Genomic DNA, 5,567 nt, shown 5'->3' with positions numbered 1-5,567 from the left:
TGACGGTATCTGCCTCGGGGCGTGGCCAAAGCGTGGGGCCCAAGGACCCCGGCCTTCTTAGGAGACGGTGAGTAGTGGAACTGTTGGGGGCTTGGCCAATGTGCCAAGAAGTTCCTGTACCGATGTTTGGCTCTTGTTATTGTAGCCGTCTAAAAGACAAAAGCCCGGCAATGGTAGGAGCTTCCAGGATGGTGAGGCGGTCTTCTTTTGCGTCCCAGCTGGATTCACATCTCAGGACGTCTGAGAGATAAGTCAAGGGGATGAAAGCGGAGTATCGAGTCGGGCTTCGCCGGGAGGGATTTTTGCGTCAGCTTTGGAGATGGGGATACCCAAGAAGGGGCGCCTTAGCCCGCATAAAGTGAAAGTCTCACATTTGATGACAATGCTGAGGTGCGCAGGGCAGAGCAATCGCAGTGCATGTTGTGTCACTTGTCTATAGTGCATGCCATGTCTTTTGGGTGTCCTGTGTCACAGGTCTTTTGCCTTAGCCCTTTGATGTGCTTGCAGTCATGCTTTCCACCCTGAGTTCTCTCTCCTTGTTGTATCCTCTCGTTTGTCGTCTCCTCTGTCATGGGTGCCTGCATGGGTTTGGCCCAGAGCTGCTCTGCCCTGCTGCATACCCTGGCATATCGGTGTAATAGAACAAGGCTTGGGGACTTGAAATTTGTAATGTAGGGAGTAGTTTGTCCTCTAGATGATATTTCTAGATTGTCACAAGATGGCTGGAGCTGTGAAGTTCTCATGCAGCCCTTTGACTTTTGTCATCACTTTCTTGAAGATGCAGACAGATTAAATCCATGCCAGAGCCCCCCATACCGTGTGAGGGGGTTCCCACATGAAGGTTGGTCACTGTTTGTCTTTGCAGGGCAAACATAAATGGTGGCTGTGTTACAGGATTGTTCTTTGTCTTTGTTCTTAGGAGGTAAAGCCAGATTTCAGCAGTCAAGGTCAAGTGAATGAGGTAAGAAGTCATTGGTGGAAAGAACCACATGTTATTCCTTGGGCGCTAAGTTCTGGTACAGCTCTAAGCATCCATTGTCATTTGTGTGTTTCAGGCCGTACCACTGTCTTAGGCCGTGCCCCTCACCGACCGGCCGACGGTCCTGTCTCGCTTCCCTTGTTAGTACTCTGTGAGTATCATGGGACTCTGTGACGAAGCCTTTACCTTTTCCATGTGAGGGTACCATCCAGGTTGCCTTTGGCAACGGCTGAGGAGTTGCAATAAGTTGGGGAGGGAGGGAGGGGGAGCGCGGGTCTGCTCAAGTTTTAGCAATGCTACCTCACCTCGTCTCCACTCAACTCAGGTATACCCTACAACGATGGTGCTGGCCTTGGAGCGCGGCCAGAGCATGCGGCCCAAGGACTCCAGCCTTTTTAGGAGACGGTGAGTGGCAGAATTGACGGGTTTTGGCTGAGGTGCCACTAAGCTCATGCACTGATGTTTGTTTGGTTTTCTTTATTGTAGCTGACTAAGAGATAACCAGCCTGGTGAAGGCACCAGCTGCCTGCATGGTGAGGCGGCCGCCTTTTGCACCCGAGGCAGATTGACATCCCCAGACATCCAAGAGGTAAGTTGAGACCTGTGACCCACAGAGGGGGTGAAAGCGGGGTGTCGAGTTGGCACTCACCGGAGGTATTTTTGAGTCAGATTTGGAGGTGGGGATACCCAAGAAGGGACCCCTTAGGACCCATAAAGCTTAAGTCTTGCTTTTGATCACAGTGCCGAGGTGCGCAGGGCAAAGCAGTCCCGGTACATGTCACGTGTCTATTGTGCGTTCTCTGTCTTTTGTGCATCTCATGTCACAGGTCTTTTGCCTTAGTCCTTTGAGGTGCCAAGCATGTGCCTTTTCACTTTGCGGGTATTGTCCAGGCCACCTCCAGAGTCGGATGAAGATTTGAGGTGCGCCAGGGTAGCAGTGTAGAGGAGCCCTGGGGATTAATCTTCTGGAGGGTGATAGTCACGTTTTCTGTTTTGTCGTCTTAGGTACCATGAGCCGGTGTGGAGCCGAAGTTTGGAAACGGCCGGTAAGCAATTAGCCTTTGCAGTTACGAGGGAGGGGGGTGTTGCAGAAGGGGTCATTTTTGGGACATCTCATTGCAGTCTGAAGTTTCTTTCTGAATTTTCACAGCCTCCAAAGCAGACTACAGGGAATGTACTGATGTCCACAGCGCCCACGTGTTCTTTTCTGTCGAGGATGGATTTTTTCCTCTCATCTCTGAAAGCTAAGTGCTGGGACTGGTGGTTGGGAGAAGGGAAAAACCTTTGGAATCACAGGAGGCAATCTGAAGTTAGCTTAGAGGAGAGGGCTGTAGTGGGATGGGTCCCTTGGAAGTAAAGGGAGAGGGTTTCTCCTTAGCATCACCTGACCCTTTGCCGGGCAGAGCAGTTCCATACCCATGTTTTTGCAAGCTTTGTGCTTTGAGTCTTGATGTCATCGCAGATCTTTTTGCCTGAGGAGCCTGCCTTTGGGTCCGGAGCGGTCGCCCAGCAGTCATCACCTCTTTCTCTAGGCCTACTGAACTTCTTGAGCATCCTCTTAACAGCTTTGGCACTAACTTCTCGTAAGGAGTTGTTTCACTGTCACGTGTTATTGCTATAGAGCCGTCTTTCCTTTGGCATCATCACTTTCTGGCTCATCTTGCAGCAGGAATCTTGGGTCCATCAGGTGAAACTGCTGGGCAGTTTTAACTTCTCTCTGTGTTACGTAGTTTGTGTCTATGTTGTGTAGTTTGTGTCTGTCGGGGTCCCTTCCCCGCCCTGTAGCCCTGGGAGCCCTGAGGGAGGCACGGGATTTCCCTGCCCCTGGTCAGCCTCGTTCCCCATTGGTTGGTTTGTGTTTCCCTGTGCAGGCAAAGGAGCTTGGGGGCTGACTGTAACAGTTCCTCGGCAGATCCCGGCCATGCGGCTGGAGAAATAAACATCTCTGAAACATCTAGCAAGAATCCGTCTATATATATTTCTTTTCCACGGGACTCCTGGTTTGATATAGGCGTGTTGCAGTATCCCCACTGTAACATGTGTCCACCCTATTCTGTGTCCTAGGGCTTCGTTATGTCTTGATGCTTTATCGGCATTGTTCTGGGCCGTATTGGCAGCGGGGGGGGGGTGTCTCTCCTTGTGTACTTTCCCAGATTGGGCTTATTCCGGCATCTTTACATTTTTACTTTTTGAGACCAGAGGAAGTGCAGGAGATGTTCTCATCCATCTTCCTTCTCACTTTTGGTAGTGCCTTCTGTTCACATCCTATTCCCTTAGACTTCTATATGGAGCATATTAGACCCTCCTCATGTGACTGTGGTAGTTCTGTAGGTTTTGTTGCCTTAAAGCATATCGGGCTCAAGAATTAATCTTCCAGAGAGTTATCTCAAGCCCTCTTGTCATCTTTGCTTATATTTGGCGCACCACCTTGTCCATGTGCTCTTTGCAGTTGGAGCTGCCCTGCCCTGGCAGGGTAATGGTTAAGAAGAACAGTTATAAAACTTAAAGGTTCATATCTTTTCTATGGGGTTTTGGGTAGAAAATTTATGGGCCTAGCGTGGAGATAACTCCTAGCCTTCGGCCCCTCACTGACCGCCTCATGTTGTCTCTTAGGTCCCTGAGGTGGCTTTGGATCTCTGTGGTCACTGATGCTACCAATTTTCCCAGAATCTACCGTTTGATGTCGAGGAGCAGCAGCTGGAAGATGTGCTGAAGCATCTTCATCCGTAGAGTTTTTTGAGTAAGGGCCGCAGTGAGTGTGTGTTAGCTGAAGAGTGTGTGACTGTGTGTGTCTGTGAGAGTTGTCTGTCTTTCTGCTTCTGTCTGCCTGTGAGAGCATGTGTGTTGATGGGTTCTAATGTTGTATGTGAGATATTTGCCTTTCAGGTTTTTCAACACATTTTTAAATTTTGAATTAAAAAAACCCCAGCCAGGTTTGTTCCTCCCCCCCAGGTTTTTTTCCTTCGGTCCTGGCCGGTCTGCGAGGCGACGTTCATCGCCAAAGTTTGGGTGCGGACCGTGCCGGCGATGGGGTTTTGTGAGGCAGGATGATTTGGAGGCTCCTGGGAACCACATTCCCATAGAGCGCCGAGGGTTAGTGGAGCGGTCAAGATGAGAGCAAGGGTGGGTTTGTGTGTAAGCTAAAGGAGGTGTGGGTGGTGGATGACTGTTATGTTCTCTACATGTTGCTGTTTTGGGTTTCTTATAACAATAAAAGAAAATGTAATAAACTTTCTAGAAACAGTAGCATTGTTTTATTGTATTGATATGTATTTGGCTTGCATTGCCCTGTATTGTTCTGTATTGGTGTTTGCCACTGAATTTCCATGTATTGCTCCGTGTGTAAATTGGACTTTTGCCAGCATGTATATGGATTGTATTCGTACTTGTGTTTGTATACGTTATTTCCACATTTTGCTGAAGTGTAAATAAAAAAATTCAATGGAGAAAGAAGTTCCAAAGAACTCGCTCAGAACAGGGAAAGAAGAGAAAGCGCACAGACTTTCAATGCAGTACTCTAAAACCGGCGAGAGATTTAGTCTCTGTCGGAGCAAAAGCTCCTCTGGACTCAGGCCCAGAGGGAAGCCAAAGCACGGGGATTGAATTTAAACCTTTGGACAGGCTGAGATACATGAAGCCACACCAAAGTGAAATAGAAACATAGATTTTTAACTTCAGTAGACATATATGCTAAGTGCCTTAAACATTAAAAAGCTGTAGCAGAGACCTTAAACACAGTTCTTGCTGCAGCAGTGTTACCTTTTCACAGAATTCTTTACTTTAGACAAAATATAGATAGAATTACACTGTTCATATTTTTTAGATAGACTGTTCACATAAACAATAAGAGCCGATAGAAACTGCATACGCAAATCTGTGTAATACCTATGTAGTACTTGTGTAAGGCTTACGACTGTTAGAATCAGGCCAGGATAGGTTAAGAAAAACTGGAATCGTGTATTAATCTTATTGGTCAGTTAACAAATATAATCCACACTTCTGTAAGAAAAAATATAGAGTGTATAGTACATTGTATAGAGTGCATCAAGTATAGTGTGTATAGTATATAGAGTATATGGAGCATATAGAACATATAGAAGAGGCTGTTTTTGCCTGCTGTTGCTGCTTGGCTTTATCATGTAACCCCCTCTGAACTCTGCCTTCAAGAAAACTATGAGACTATGAAATAAAGAACTTAGCAGAACAGCAGCCTCCTCTGCTCCGTTACCCGGGTCCGAGAAGGAAGGGTACCCCGTCAAAAGCTCAACAAGTCTCGTATATCAAATCTCAAAAGTCACATGCATACTTATGGAACACTTTCTAGTTTAAAAAAATATTTCAAAAACCAACCCTGACAGTTTACCTGCACCTGGCATCAACTATCTATTATCTATGGAAAGGAAAGCCCAGTGCCTCAGCGTGTCAGGTGCAGACAATGAGCCGTCCAGGGAAGGAGCAGCAAATCCTTTCTGCACCTGCCCTCACACTTGGACCGGCAACAACCCCAGGTGTGAGCCGTGAGAATGATGAGGGGGCAGAGCAGCCCCAGGTGTGAGCTGTGACGGTGAGGAGAGGGCGGCTCCTGCCG

General features: G+C 47.7%; 1 long non-coding RNA gene across 5 annotated transcripts; it reads left to right on the top strand.

The window, feature by feature from the left end:
• The first annotated feature begins 916 nt into the window (after window positions 1-916).
• Window positions 917-4,986, top strand: LOC138106080 (uncharacterized). Of its 5 annotated transcripts, XR_011148905.1 has the most exons (9): window positions 917-961; window positions 1,056-1,130; window positions 1,305-1,384; window positions 1,466-1,568; window positions 1,807-1,900; window positions 1,985-2,025; window positions 2,130-3,487; window positions 3,593-3,719; window positions 3,932-4,986. It is a non-coding gene; the product is annotated as an uncharacterized lncRNA (long non-coding RNA). The 5 variants fall into 5 exon arrangements; XR_011148901.1 differs by having other exon boundaries at window positions 2,130-3,719; XR_011148903.1 differs by having other exon boundaries at window positions 2,109-3,719.
• Window positions 4,987-5,567: the final 581 nt, after the last annotated feature.

Source organism: Aphelocoma coerulescens, chromosome 2 (assembly GCF_041296385.1).
Source record: "Aphelocoma coerulescens isolate FSJ_1873_10779 chromosome 2, UR_Acoe_1.0, whole genome shotgun sequence".
NCBI classification, from domain to species: domain Eukaryota; kingdom Metazoa; phylum Chordata; class Aves; order Passeriformes; family Corvidae; genus Aphelocoma; species Aphelocoma coerulescens.
The sequence above is the reverse complement of the archived record's forward strand: the minus strand, read 5'-3'. Positions and strand labels throughout refer to the sequence as shown.